The sequence below is a fragment of the Pelodiscus sinensis genome, chromosome 3 (genome assembly GCF_049634645.1).
Source record: "Pelodiscus sinensis isolate JC-2024 chromosome 3, ASM4963464v1, whole genome shotgun sequence".
Classification (NCBI taxonomy): domain Eukaryota; kingdom Metazoa; phylum Chordata; order Testudines; family Trionychidae; genus Pelodiscus; species Pelodiscus sinensis.
The window spans coordinates 141,918,288-141,932,792 of NC_134713.1; the positions used below are offsets into that span (position 1 = coordinate 141,918,288).

At 52.1% G+C, this 14,505-nt stretch overlaps 1 long non-coding RNA gene across 1 annotated transcript in view; it reads right to left on the reverse strand.

The window, feature by feature from the left end:
- LOC142827999 (uncharacterized) overlaps nucleotides 1-7,986 on the reverse strand; it is an 81,488-nt gene extending 73,502 nt beyond the window's left edge. Inside the window, exon 1 of the long non-coding RNA XR_012902865.1 lies at nucleotides 1,951-7,986. This is a non-coding gene — a long non-coding RNA (uncharacterized LOC142827999). The remainder of the gene's footprint in view (nucleotides 1-1,950) is intronic.
- Nucleotides 7,987-14,505: the final 6,519 nt, after the last annotated feature.

The following is a 14,505-nucleotide window of genomic DNA, read 5'->3' on the forward strand; positions in this document are numbered from 1 at the left end:
CCCACTGCAGCTAAGGGCCAGTGCTGCACTAGCTTACTTTCACCTCTGGTTTCCATTCACATATGCCTTTACATCTGTTGGCCAGTTTCCTGACTTCATAATCTCAGCTTTTTTCTGCATTTACTTTCAGTCTAATTTTTGCTGTTTCCTCTTCTACCTCTGATATATCTGATCAACATACCAAGGTGTTTAGATGATGTAAGAAGAGGTGCAGTAAGATTGGATACAGGACTGGGTGACTGGTTTGAAGCTGTGACTAGAGGTAGACAAGGCTGTGTTTTATCATCAATTCCTCTCCTCCTTAGCAATAAGCTGGGTGAAAAAGCAGGCAACAACAACAGCTCTGTGGATCATATAAAAAGGTTAGTGAAGACAAGTTACACAATCTTGACTTTGCCATGACATTGTTTTAACCTGCCTATCACTCAGAGAAAATGAATTGGCAATATCCAAAGTAACTCTCTGTCCTCTCCCTGCCAACAGCTCTGACAGAAGCCCCTGGGAAAACAACCATTAAGCAAACATCTGCGCTTTTCCCTATCAATCACCATCTCAACAGCCCCAGTAGTGAGGGCTGACAAAGGATCTGCCAATTTTACCAAAGCCCAAAACTCGGAGATGGTAGAGATTAGCGGAACCCCTGACACAAAAGGGATAAAGACCTAGAGATGCACCAAACTGTGTGAAACAGCAAACTGTAGCATTACTAAATGTATTATGTGCACCCTGGTAGAATATATGTCAATTTACAATAAGAATCTCCCTTGAGAAGTTGCAGTAGGATTAGTATTGTCATCTGTCTAATGTCATCTGTCTGGTGATGGTACTTAGTATTGTCATCTGTCAAAATGATTAAGTGAGCTAGAAACTTAAATTTTTTAGTGTTCATGATAAAAAAAATCCATGGCACAAAGGACCTCTTTTTGCTGCACTCCAGTCACATGCTTGTGGAAGAGACAAGAAAAGAAAGTGGGCACATAGCTGAGCAGGAGATAGGTGAATAAAATTATTTCCCTTGGGAAAACAAGCTAACATTATATGACCTGCCTGTCAGACTCAAAGCAGAATCACTCAAGAAACACGAGCCATTGTATTTGCATGTAAAGAAAGAAAATAATGGTGAAGGCCACCGTTCTGGACTCCCAGAAGTAGAATTCATATGGGAACTGTTATCTAATGTCTATATAGTTTTTTTTTCAGGGGACAGAACTCATCGGTAACAACTTTGCCGTACGACTGAGATACCACTTAGATTATAGATCACTCCCAATCTCTATCAACAGAAGGCTGAACTGGAAATTTGCTAGGCTGCACATAATTGGCAAAATACAACCAGATTGCCACTACCTCACCTTTAATATGGAGGTGTGATCTTCTGGGAATACAAAACCCAGCGTGTGGACTCCACGTGGCTCCTAACAGCTACCTGTGCTGGTACCCTCTGTCTCCAAAATCTTCATTAAAAATTTGTGTTGCCATGACTCACATTTTTGCTGTAGTTCAGACACACTGGCCTGACACAACAATCTGTTGTCCAAGATGAATTAGAAAACATTTGGACAGTTTGTGTTGGATGCTCAGACCAGAATTCCAAACCATTGCATCACTTAAGATTTGCTCATTGCTAAAGAGAACAAGCTTATTAAACACAGATCAGTATAGGGATGCGTTTCATCAGCCTCTTTCAGCCATAATGCACATACCATATAAAAAGCATTTTTTTATCAGTAGATGCCATTTTGATCACGTATCATGCCAACCTCATCTAAAATGACCAACCAAACTCCCTTATCAGGTCTTCCACATACAATGAGCTTGGATTAGCAGAAGTTGATAAAACTAGGAATTATAACTGAAGGATGGCAGAGTATGATATCCTCCCCATTCTACCTTCTAACAGCTGAGAGAAAATGTCTCTGTTACGGGGCAGCCCCCGTGCCCCGCACTCACCGGGCGCCGTCCCCGGCTTGCTGGGGAGAAGCGGCGGCTCCGCGCCGGTTCCTGCACTGACTTGTTCTGCCGCGGGCGGGGCCGAGCAGCAGCCCCGATCAGCTGCGCCCGACTCCACCGCCGCTTTCCCAGCTGTGCCAGAGTGCCGGGTGCTGACACTGCCCGTGGCGCCGACCTGCGCCGGCACCCTGGCGGGCCAGCCGCCCCCGTGGAGTGGGCAGGCCGGCCCCACTACGGAGGACGTCAGGGCGGCGGGACGCTTAAAAGGAGCGCCGCCGCCAGAGACCAGGGGGGAAGGCCGACGCGCAGCTGGGAAGAAGAGGCACCGACAGAGGCACCTCGGACCCCGTCTGCATAGACCCCCGAGACCCAGTCGACACGGCGGCCCGGCAGCCGGGGAGGAAGGAAGCGACCCAGGGCAGGGTACTGGAATCCGGGATGTTGGTGTGTTTAGGGGGTTCCGTCCCCCACCAACCAGGACTGAGGGGATTGACGCATCTCCCCAGACCTTAGGGCCCTGGGTCGGGGCTCGGAGTGAGGGAGGGCCCGAGCCCCCCCACCCTCTCCCGCGCGCCAACGCGGACGCCTCTCGCCGTAAGGCGAGCATGGACAGGCCCTGCCAGACTCGGGGCAGGGCTCTTGGGTAACTGGGGAGCACGAAGAGGACGAGACCTCGGGGGAGGGAAACCGGAGGGGTGGGCGGAGGACCCTGCGTGGCCCTCGGGGAGGGCCGCGCCGACGCCGCGCCTCTCCACACGTGGTGGAGAATGTGGGCAGGGTCGGCGGGGCATTGATGACGGTCTTCTCCTGGGGGAGGATACAGGGGAACTAGACCGGGCGGCCCCGGACCGACCATGGAGACCCCCAAGTTGCTAGAATGGATGGTGGAAACCCAAAGGCAAAACCACCAACAACAAACCCAGCTAATCCAACAACGGATGTCGCAAGCCCAGGAGCTGCAGCGGCAGCTGATTTGGGAGTTCTGTGACCGACCCGCGGCCCTGATTGGGGGAGGGGAGCCGACGACAGGAGGCAACCCCCTCGCGCCGATCTGCCTGACCAAGATGACCAACTCGGACGACCCTGAAGCCTAGTTGGTTACGTTCGAGCGGGTGGCGGTGGCGGCCCAATGGCCCGAAAAACAATGGGCGACCATTTTGGCACCCTACTTGAGGGGCCCGGCCCAGCTCGCGTACCGGGGCCTGTCAGCGAGGGACACGCTCCGCTACCATCTGGTCAAGGAGGCTATCCTGGACCAGCTAGGCGTCACCCCAGAGACCCAGCAGCAGACGTTCCGGGATGTGCGGTATGCGGAGGGAGCCCGCCCCCGGGCCGTGGCGCAAAGGATCAGGGAGGCAGGGAGCTGCTGGCTTGATCCGGAGGGCAGGACCGGGCTCCAAGTTGCCGAGATGGTGTACCTGGAGCAGTTCACCCACATACTCCCGCCAGAAGGGCAGCGGTGGGTCCGACGCCACCGCCCGGGTCCCTCGACGGGGCGGTCGTCCTCATGGAGGACTTCCTCATGGCTGAGGGGATTGACGAGCCCGGGAGACCATGGACGGGGACCCTGCGCTCCGCCCAGCAAAACACGGGGGCGCAAAGGGCGAAGGAGGGATCCGCAAGAGAAGGCGCAACGTCCAAGGGGGGAGACGAGAAGAGACGTCTAGCCCGGTATGGTCCTGGCCGACCCCGAAGGATCCCGTCAGTCGGGGAGGAGGGTCGTCCACGGGGGCCGTACGCCCGAGTGACCCCGAGCCCAAGAAGAACCTCTGCTTTGAGTGCGGGCAAGAGGGGCACTTCCGGCGAGACTGCCCATTCATGGACAGGCCCTCATAGCATACCTGGGAAGACCCGGGGGGAACCCCCGACCAACGGTCCTGATTCACCTCGACGCCCTCATCAACACCGGGAGCAGCCAGACCCTAGTCCGGGAGGACCTCGTGGGTCCCACGAACCCGAGGGGACCCCTGGTGAGGATGCAGTGCGTCCACGGCGATGTGCTTGAGTACCCCACGGCCTGGGTGACCCTGACTGACGGAGAGGGGGGGGACCCGATGCCTGGTGACCCTAGCCCCACAGCTGCCCTACCCAGCGATCTTGGGGCGCGATTGGAGGGGGTTCCAACACCTGTGGGCGACCTGGCAGCGACCCGAAGGAGCTGGCCAGGTCTGTGCGGTGGAACCGACGGCCCTGGAGGCCCCCACCACATCGGACGCCAGCGGCAGGACGGACCGGGACCCCGAGGGACGGTGGCAGCCTACAGCGGACGGAATCCTCGAAGGGAAGGACTTTGTCGAGGCCCAGCGGGCCGATGCCTCCCTCCAACGAGCCTGGGAGTACGCCACCGACAGGGCTTCAGACGACCCAGGCTGCGGACGCAACGGGCCCCGCTTCGAGGTATACGCGGACCGCCTCTATCGCGTCGGTAGGGACCCGGGGAGCGAGGGGGGCCAGAGACAGTTAATCGTCCTGACCTTCCATAGAAAAGCGGTCCTCGAGCTGGCCCACGACAACCCATGGGCGGGGCACCTGGGGATGGAAAAAACCCTCCAGAGAATCCTGCAAAGGTTCTACTGGCCCGGGGTGTATAGGGAGGTACGGGACTTCTGCCAGTCCTGCGAGGCTTGCCAAAAGACAGCGTCGGGGAGGGTGCCGAGGGCCCCTCTAGTGCCCATGCCCCTAATGAATGAACCATTCAAGTGGATTGCCCTCGACCTGGTGGGACCCCTCGAGCGTTCAAAATCCGGGAACAAGTATATTATGGTGGTCACAGACTACGCCACCCGGTACCCCGAGGCGGTACCACTAAGGAACACCACCGCCCCCACCCTCGCCACCAAACTGGTGAGGATCTTTGCGAGGGTGGGGATCCAAAGGAGATCGAGCACGGGACGTTACATCGTGCAGCTCAGGAAGAGGTTGCAAAGATTAGCCGAGTTCACCAGGGCTAACCTTACCCGGGCACAGGAAAAGCAGGCCCAGACCTACAACCGGGGCACTGAACAAAGGAGTTTCCCGCCCGGAGACCAGGTACTGGTACTCCTCCCCTCCCAGGAGTCAAAGCTGCTGGCCACATGGCAGGGCCCTTTTAAGATTATTCGCAAGATTGGAGAGGTGGATGATGAGGTGCGGCGGGACGGAAGGAGGAGCCACGCAGATTTACCACGTGAACCTGTTGAAAAGGTGGCAGGTTCGCGAACAACTCCTGGTCGTTCTGGAGGACCCCGAGGTGGACCTGGGACCCTGGGCCGGAGACCTAAACCCCGACATGCCAGTGTGGGTGGACACAACCCTAACACCGGAACAGCAAGCCGACCTACACACCCTGTTACAGTGGTTCCCCACAGTAATGGCGAACACACCGGGGAGGACGACGGTGACAAGTCACCACATTGCAACCACACCGGGTAAGAAGGTCTGCGACGCGATCCGGCCCCTCCTGCGGAAGATGTGGGATACCGTACGGGGGGAGGTCCAGGCGATGCTGGAGCTAGGGGTAGTGGAAATATCCCACAGCGAATGGAGGAGCCCGATTGTCCTCGCCCCAAAACCTGATGGAACACTCAGGTTCTGTATAGACTTTAGAAAGGTTAATGCCCTCTCCCGATTCGACGCGTACCCCATGCCACGTGTAGATGAATTGTTGGCCCGATTAGGGGGAGCGCAGTACATCTCGACGCTTGATTTGACCAAGGGGTATTGGCAGATGCCCCTTATGCCCGCCTCCAAGAGGAAGACTGCGTTCTACACCCCTTTTGGCCTATTTCAATTTGTGACCATGCCGTTCGGCCTTCACGGCGCGGCGGCCACCTTCCAAAGGCTCATGGACAAGGTGCTGCAAGACCACCAGCAGTACGCAACGGCCTACATTGACGATATAGACGTCTTTAGTAGGTCGTGGGCGGATCACCTGAGACACGTCGAGGCTGTCCTGAAGGCCTTACAGGGGGACGGGCTGATGGCCAACCCCAACAAATGCCACTTCGGAAGGCAAGAAGTCACCTACCTGGGGTACACGGTTGGGGGAGGGACACTGAAGCCACTCGTAGATAAGGTCGAGGCTCTGAGGAACTACCTGGCTCCCACGACAAAGAAACAGATCCGCCAGCTACTTGGGCTGGCGGGGTATTACCGCCGGTTTGTGCCGGATTTCGCAGCCATAGCCGGCCCCTTAACGGACCTGACAAAGAAAGACCACCTGACGAAGGTAAGGTGGACCCCCAAGTGCGAGAGGGCCCTGCAGATACTGAAGGAAAGGCTGACACACGCACCAGCCCTAAGACACCCGGACTTCACCAAGACCTTCATAGTCCAGACAGACGTCTCCGAGAGAGGTTTGGGGGCCGTAATTTCACAGGAGGCGGACGGGAACGAGCACCCCATACTTTACCTCAGTCGGAAGCTGGTGGCCAGAGAACGGAATTACGCTACCATAGAAAAGGAGGCGCTAGCGGTAAAATGGGCAGTGGACTCGCTAAGGTACTATCTTGTAGGCAACAAGTTCAAGCTCGTGACAGATCACGCACCGCTTAGATGGATGCACTCGATGAAGGACAACAATGCCAGGGTTATGCGATGGTACCTCGCCCTACAGCCATACCAGTTTGTGATTGTGCACCGACCCGGTAAGGCACACGGGAACGCAGATTTTTTTTCCCGGGTACACGAGGTAACGGACATAGGGGAGGGGCACGAGACAAGGAGCGGGGTGTGTGACAGGGCAGCCCCCGCGCCCCGCACTCACCGGGAGCCGTCCCCGGCTTGCTGGGGAGAAGCGGCGGCTCCGCGCCGGTTCCTGCCCTGCGCGGCTTGTTCTGCCGCGGGCGGGGCTGAGCAGTAGCCCCGATCAGCTGTGCCCGACTCCACCGCCGCTTCCCTAGCTGTGCCAGAGTGCCGGGCGCAGACACTGCCCTTGGCGCCGACCTGCGCCGGCACCCTGGCGGGCCAGCCGCCCCCGCAGAGTGGGCAGGCCGGCCCCACTACGGAGGATGTCAGGGCGGTGGGACGCTTAAAAGGAGTGCCGCCGCCAGAGACCAGGGGGGAAGGCCGACGCGCAGCTGGGAAGAAGAGGCACCGACAGAGGCACCTCGGACCCCGTCTGCATAGACCCCTGAGACCCAGTCGACACGGCGGCCCGGCAGCCAGGGAGGTAGGAAGCGACCCAGGGCAGGGTACTGGAACGCGGGGGGTTGGTGTGTTTAGGGGGTTCTGTCCCCCACCAACCCGGACTGAGGGGATTGACGCATCCCCCCAGACCTTAGGGCCCTGGGTCGGGGCTCGGAGTGAGGGAGGGCCCGAGTCCCCCCTACCCTCTTCCGCGCGAGGACGCCTCTCGCCGTAAGGCGAGCATGGACAGGCCCTGCCAGTCTCGGGGCAGGGCTCTTGGGTAACTGGGGAGCACGAAGAGGACGAGACCTCGGGGGAGGGAAACCGGAGGGGCGGGCGGAGGACCCTGCGTGGCCCTCAGGGAGGGCCGCGCCGACGCCGCGCCTCTCCACAGTCTCCAATAGTAAAACCACATGGTTTGTGTCTTACTGGCTGTTTTCCTCTGAGCCAATACAGGGAAGTCATTTTCAAAATAAGTAAGCTAGAAAAGAAAAAAGAAAATACCCTGAAATACAAGTGAACACGAAGCAGGTGTTCATGTCACAGAGGTTGCCAGTATTCATATGGGCATGAATGGAACAGCAACATCTCTTTTTCAGAAGAGGATTTAATCACTCAGCCATATTCAGGGAACCATAAATGCTGGCCCATCCTCAATTAAACAGATTATTTGTGAACTCAGTGTAAAGAAATAAAGTTCTTGAACATTCACTGCCAGTTAAGCCTTACTCCCACAGATGCCTGAAGAGCACTGGATTTCTTGCAGGGAGTCACAGGGGCTGGGACTAGTCTGAATGAGTAATGAGGAATTAGTATCTCAGGGCTCATCTAGACTACATCCCTATTTCAAAAGAGGGATGTAAATGGGCGAGATCGAAAGTGCAAATTAAGCTTGGATTTAAATATTCCGTGCTTCATTTGCATATTCGAGTCAGATCACAGTTTCAAAAAAGTGCATTTCGAAAGTGAAACAGTAGTCTAGACACGGTGCTTTTGGGAAAAAAAACTTTTTTGAAAGATCCCATACTCATTTTTTTCAGGAGTATGGGATCTTTCAAAAAAGCATTTTTTTTCTGAAAGCACCACGTGTAGACTGCGGTTTCACTTTTGAAATGCCCTTTTTCAAAACTGTGATCTGACACGAATATGCAAATGAAGCACGGAATATTTAAATCCAAGCTTCATTTGCACTTTTAATCTTGCCCATTTACGTCCCTCTTTTCAAAAGAGGGATGTAGTCTAGACATAGACTTAGTGTCAAGACTCCTTTATTTACGTTTGGGCTATTGCTCCCAAATCCACAGGATTGGAGGGACTGTGTGTTCACAGACTGATTTAATTCTGGGATATTAGCACCATCAGAATGTAAGAGCCACACAAATCATCTCTAGCTTCCTTTTAAAGCCGATCTTCCAGACTGTTTTTAGTGTTCTCCATCCTGTTACTTTGTATGGCCTCCAGTCACAGAAGGAAAGGGATGCATGGTGTCAGAGAACAAGTACTTCTATAGATGGGACTTCTTTAGGAGGATGTTTACCATTGCATCCAGAAGAGGACATTTGCCATCCTGTCCAGTTTTTAGTAATATCTCTATCCATAAGAAAAAGATTTTAAATACATCTAAGCCACTGAAGAACTCTACAGACAAAATGACAGCAAAAGCTGTGATTTAATGGGGATTTCCTTCTATGCACTGCTGTGTCCTTCACAAGCATCTGAAAAAGACATTTCTTCTAACTGATTGTGTTTCAGGGACATCATTTCCCTTCCCTTATATAGCGCAAGTAAGCCAATACCACAGCATTCTCTTAGCAGATTTCATCTAGAAAAAACATATGTACCAGCAACAAAAGTATTCATTCCCCTTTCATCTGATTTACTTTCAAGACTAGATGGGGATATTATTTAATACTGATATCAATAAGCATTCCACGAGGAATACAGCTAGTTCGGATTAGGAAGCCTAATCCGAACTAGCTACTCCGTGCCGCGTGTAGCCGCGCGGCACGGGGTTCGAACTGCCGGCATTTAAAAATGGCGCCGGCCGGCTTTATGCAAATGAAGCCCGGGAAATTCAAATCCCGGGCTTCATTTGCAATTGCGGTATGACTACATTACCCTCCTATTTCGAATTAGGAGGGTAGTGTAGACATACCCAGAATAATGTTTGTGCAGTATTCCAGAAGAGTGTTCTGCAAAGAAAAATACAGGCCAGACATGTATCTAGTTGTGCCATATTATCATTACTTGCATACATGTCTAATATATTTAGGTTATGAAATGATTAGAAAACAAGACATTTTCCAGATCCTGATACCCATTATATTAATGCATCTCAATGATCCATTGATAGTTTACAGCTTCATTAAATTGAATAGACTTGTAAAACTTCTAAGAGCCTCAGGTTTGTTCTGTGTGGCCTCCCATTCCTGTCTTCTAGTTAATATCTTACAGCATGCCCATCACTGTGGTATGTGCATCTTTTGCTTGCATGCACTCTTTCTCACTGACGTTGTCTCTTATGAATTCAGGAACCTCACCTGTGTGATGTCTGCTCAGCTGGAAACTTCAGAATGCAGCCTGGGCCCTGCTTTATGTGAAGTACCCAAAGCTGGGGCTAGGTGATGATGAAAGACATTTACTTCTATATACAGGCAGTCCTGGGGTTACGTACAAGATAGGGACTGTAGGTTTGTTCTTATGTTGAATTTGTATGTAAGTCGGAACTGGCGTCCAGATTCAGCCGCTGCTGAAACTGACCAGCAGCTGACTACAGGAAGCCCGAGGCAGAAATGCTCTGCCCTGGGCTTCCTGGAATCAGCCGCTGATCAGTTTCAATAGTGGCTGAATTTGGACGCCTGGGAGAGAGTAGCTGGGGTGCTGCCGGGTTGGTCCAGTAGCGCCGAGGAGTGGCGCTAAGGGACCAACCCAACAGCGCCCCAGCTGCTCTACCCCAGGCGTCGTGGGCGAGAAAAGCCTGGTCTGCTGGTGGGGGGAGGGCTCACTAGCTGCGCCCCTCCCCCCAGCAGACCAGGGAGACGCGGGTGGCGGGACCGCCGAGACGTGCCGCGGTCCCACCCGCATCCTCCGCGGCTTTGCTCCGCGTCTCCCTGGTCTGCTGGGGGGGAAGCCCCCCCCAGCAGACCAGGGAGATGCGGAGCAAAGCTGCGGAGCACGTGGGCAGCGAGACAGCCCACCACTGTCCCACCGCTCCCATCCTCCGGGGTGAGAAAAGCCCCGTTCGTAACTGCGGATCCGACATAAGTCGGATCCGCGTAACTTGGGGACTGCCTGTAGTGGCTTTAGTCAGTGATGCTGCTTTCCTCAATAAAGGAATAAAAAATTAATTGATAAACAGTGGGCCTGATTTTCAAATTTAACAATTGTAGGAATCATCTACCTAATTTAGAAGTGCAAATATCAAAATTGGACTCAAAACAGACTTTATGCATACACATTTGATTTGCCTTGGCCACTTGTGCATGTCGGGTATGAACAAAAGTGTGTGCATCTGCATATGCTTTGCCTTGAAACTTGGCTTTATGCATACAATGGAATAATTTTGCCCACCACCAAACTGGAGCCATCTCTGCAAGGAAAGTGGTGAGTGTATATTAGTTCACAAAAGTACAGCATAGACCTGCACTTCCTCAATGTTGCTTTACACTGCTAAACAGATTCCATCCTAGAGATATCTGTTTTTCAGTGTTAAGTCAAGCAGCCCCATACTATTTGCCTACCTCACACAGGAGTTGTGAAGCTTAAATATTCAGAAAGCACTTTGAGATGCTTGACTGACAGGCACTACAGAAGTGCAAGGTTCTGTTAGCACTTCAAGCCATAGTTTTCATCTATCTACGGATACGGTGCAGGAATTGTTTCTGCAGGTTAGGAAGAAACCACTGCAGTAGTCAGAAATTTTGCAACTGGTGGAGCAGAGAATCTGTGTACATATTTGGTTTTCTCTTGAATGTCTCAGTCCATGAAACAATTAGAAATCAAAAGAAAAAAAATTCTCTGTCATTTGATACTGTATTTAATTCTGAATCTGCTAAACACAGGTAACTTCCCAGTGACTGTTTGGCACCAGGAGATATTCCTGTGATGTGACTGCTGATTGTTAAGGGCCCTCTATGACTCTATTTCCATGACACTCTATTGCTGCCTTTTAAAAAATAATGGGGAAGATTGTCATGTTTTCTTCTCTGATGGCACTGTATATTGATGGGGGGGGGGGGGGAGAATTGTGAGGGACTGAGGAAGATAGGAGACAGGCTAAGATCTTTATATAGATGGTTTCTTGTGCTTGCCTTGAGCTGTGATGGAGCCATAACCTGTGTAATTGCCCTCCCAAAAGATGTTAATTTCTTTAGTACAGGCAGTCCCCGACTTACGCGGATCCGACTTATGTCGGATCCGCACTTACGAACGGGGCTTTTCTCGCCCCAGAGCTCACGGGCGGCAGGTCGCCACCCGTGTCCTCCAGGGCGAGAAAAGCTTCTCCCGGTCTCCCTGGTCTGCTGGGGGGGTCCAGCAAAGCCGCTGGACCCCCCCCAGCAGACCAGGGACACCCGAGCAAAGCTGCCGCCTGGGCGACTTTGCTCGTTTGCCCGGGAGCAAAGCCGCCCAGGCGGCAGCTTTGCTCCCGGGTAAACGAGCAAAGCCGCCCAGGCAGCGGCTTTGCTCGGGTGTCCCTGGTCTGCTGGGGGAATCCCCCCCCAGCAGACCAGGAGGACAGGAGCAAAGCCGCGGAGCACGCCCGCAGGGGGACAGCCCGGGCGCGCTTGAGCTGTCCCCCTGCGGGCGTGCTCCACGGCTTTGCTCTCCGTCTCCCTGGTCTGCAGGGAAACGGGGAGCAAAGCCTTGGAGCACGCCCGCAGCGGGACAGCCCAGGCGCGCTTGAGCTGTCCCCCTGCGGGCGTGCTCCGCGGCTTTACGGGGAGCCAAGTCTTGGAGCACGCCCACAGCGGGACAGCCCAGGCGCGCTTGAGCTGTTCCCCTGCGGGCGTGCTCCGCGGCTTTGCTCTCCGTCTCCCTGATCTGCAGGGAGACGGGGAGCAAAGCCGTGGAGCACGCCTGCAGCGGGACAGCCCAGGCGTGCTTGAGCTTTCCCCCTGCGGGCGTGCTCCGCGGCTTTGCTCCCCGTCTCCCTGGTCTGCTGGGGGGGGGGTGCAACTAGTGCCCCCCCCCAGCAGACCAGGCTTTTCTTGCCTACCCCTGGGGTAGAGCAGCTGGGGGCTGCCGGGTTGGTCTCGCAGCGCCGCTCCGAACCAACCCGCAGCACCCCAGCTGCTCTGCCCCAGGCGTCCTGATTCAGCCACTGCTGGTCAGCTCCTCCGCGCTACTGGAGCAACCCAGCAGCACCCCAGCTGCTCTGCCCCAGGCGTCCCCAAGTCAGCCGCTGCTGAAACTGACCAGCAGCTGACTATAGGAAGCCCGAGGCAGAGTTGCTCTGCCCCAGGCTTCCTGGAATCAGCCGCTGATCAGTTTCAGCAGCAGCTGACTTGGGGACGTCTGGGTTTCTTAAGTTGAATCTGTATGTAAGTCAGAACTGGCATCCAGATTCAGCCGCGGTTGAAACTGATCAGTTTCAGCAGCGGCTGACGCCAGTTCCGACTTACATACAGATTCAACTTAAGAACAAACCTACAGTCCCTATCTTGTACGTAACCCGGGGACTGCCTGTACAGTCACAGGGGTATTTAACTGGTAGCTAATAGAGGGTGAGCTACAAAACAAATTTGAAAGCAAAAATATTCCCTGTTTATGTGAATTTTGCTCTGTATTATGAAGGGAAAATTATATTTTTGACAAGATCAGTACCCTTTAGCTTTTCCAAATCAGTTTCAAAGGATCCATCATGAAGTTTTTACAAGCTTAAACAGTCACTGACTAAAACGGGTGAGTCTGTCCTTTAGAATTCTAATCAAACTTGGGAAGAGGGCTCCAGGTTAGAGCTCCAAAGCTGACCTCTCCACTCTGCTATCCTTTGGTAACTAGGCTGCATTTTCCCTCTATTTTCTCTTTGAAGCTCTACCAATAGATAGAGAGATCTTACCAGTACAAAGATCTTGGTGAGACTACTACAGCAAGCTTGCATCTTCCCAGAGCAGTGACAAATTGAGTATATTCTCCTCAGCACTGTCCTTCTCTAAGGGCACATCTAAACTACATTCCTCCTTTGAAAGAGGAATGTAAATGAGGCCGATCGAAAATTCAAATGAAGCGCAGATTTATAAATCTCACACTTTATTTGCGTAAGTTTTTTCGAAAAAGAAACCACAGTCTAGATGGGGTTCTTTTGAAAAAAAACAAACCCTTTTTCAAAAGAAAGTGTATACCTCATTTTTTCAGGACGAACTGTTAAGCATGCAATGCTCCCTCTTGACTTCATTGGACTGTGACTCAAGATCATATGATGGAACTCTGTAACCTGCATTTAGTCAACAATGTAAGGCTATGTCTAGACTACACGTTTTTTTTCAAAAAAAGTGGTCTTTTTTCGAAAAAATTTCACCTGTGTCTCGATTGCCGCCGTGATCTTTTGAAATTAAATTGAAAGATCGTGGCAGTTTTTTTGAGTGATAAACCTCATTTTATGAAGAAGAACTCCTTTTTTGAAAGAGCTCTTTTGAAAAAAGGCGTTCTTGACTGCAAACATGGCTTTTTTGAAAGAGAGCATCCAGATTGCCTGGGTGCTCTCTTTCAAAAAAGCAGATTGCTTTTTTGAAAAAGCTGTTGCTGTCTAGATGATGTCTTTCGAAAGAAGCTTTTTTGAAAGATTCTTTCAAAAAAGGTTCTTTAGAAAGAAGCGTGTAGTATAGATGTACTCTAAATGTCAACATTATTAACTGTGGCACTGCTGATCAAAACATGCAAGGAGAAAGAGTGTTGATCATATTATGGATTTGCACAGTCTACTGTGGTATCTCAATTTGGTGTCAGATGTTGCTGGAGCCCTAGTTGTGTTCATGTTTTGGGACAGTAACATCACTTACCTTTTCCCCTTTAATCTGAGCTCTGCACTGTCTAGGCAACAGGGTTTGCACATTCGTGTATGACAAGACAAGAGAAAAAATATTGCAAAGCACCCCACAACCAGTACATGCACAGAGAACCACCACAGTCATAAGTTACATGAAATTCAATTAATTGATGCTAGAACATTAGTTGCTGTTATATGAAGGGCTCTTTGAAATCAATTCAAAGCATACAAACCTCAACTTTTATACATGAAGCTGCTAAATTTAGGCATTTAAAATCCTTTTTAGGGCTCCAGATTAAACAGGCCTGATTTTTAGAAGTTCTCAATACTCAACAACTTCTATGATTTTCCAGGATAACCGTCACCACTGAAAAGCAATCCATTTTTATTAGACCCAACATTTAAGCACTCACATTTGAAAATGTTATCTTTTTTTAAAATTATAGAATATAATCACCATTTCT